This window comes from Babylonia areolata, chromosome 35 (genome assembly GCF_041734735.1).
Source record: "Babylonia areolata isolate BAREFJ2019XMU chromosome 35, ASM4173473v1, whole genome shotgun sequence".
NCBI lineage: Eukaryota > Metazoa > Mollusca > Gastropoda > Neogastropoda > Buccinidae > Babylonia > Babylonia areolata.
The window spans coordinates 4,512,385-4,513,211 of record NC_134910.1 but is presented as its reverse complement, the minus strand read 5'-3'; positions in this window follow the sequence as shown (position 1 = coordinate 4,513,211).

Below are 827 nucleotides of genomic sequence, written 5' to 3'. Positions count from 1 at the left end.
TATAAACCTAGACACCATGGATATGAACCTAGACACCATGGATATATAACCTAGACACCGTGCATATGAACCTAGACAACGTGGATATAGACCTTGACACCGTGGATATAAACCTAGACACCGTGGATATAAACCTGGACACCGTGGATATAAACCTGGACACCGTGGACATAAACATAAACGCACGCACACACACACACACACACAGATCGAGGTGGGTGGGGGCGGGGGACGGCAAGGAGGGGGTGTGGGGGGGTATCGAGCAAGAGGGGTATTGAGCTGACCCCGGCATAACTGTCAGGTCAATATTTCATTCCACTACCTCAGATTACCACGGATTGGTGTTGTGAATAAGCATGTCAAATACAAGATGATGAATTCTGTCAAAATCTTTTTTTCTTTTTTTCTTTTTCTTATTTTGTAATAATTCTTACTGACCTATAACTGGAGACAGATGAAGGACCTTCAGACCGACAGCATCAGACCTGTTGATGGCTCTGAAGTTCAGAGTCAGGCTGGACAGGTAAGGACGCTTCGCCTCGAATGTCATGACAATACTGTTTGTCCAGCTGGTGACGTTTTCAAACGTGTCACTGTGGAAACATTGCAAACTGAGAAGATCTGGATAGAGTCGATTCCCCCCGTCAAGCTGCCAGATCTTCATGAGGGTATAGAAGCAGTGTATCTGTAGACTGATCACTTTGTCGTGCTGAACTTGCAGATGAAGGTAACACTTTAGGAAACCGTCTCCGTTGAAAGTGATCTTGACATCTGTGTGGGCTGTCAGCAGTGAGGCGTTTGTCAGACAGTGGGTGACGTTCTCAGGC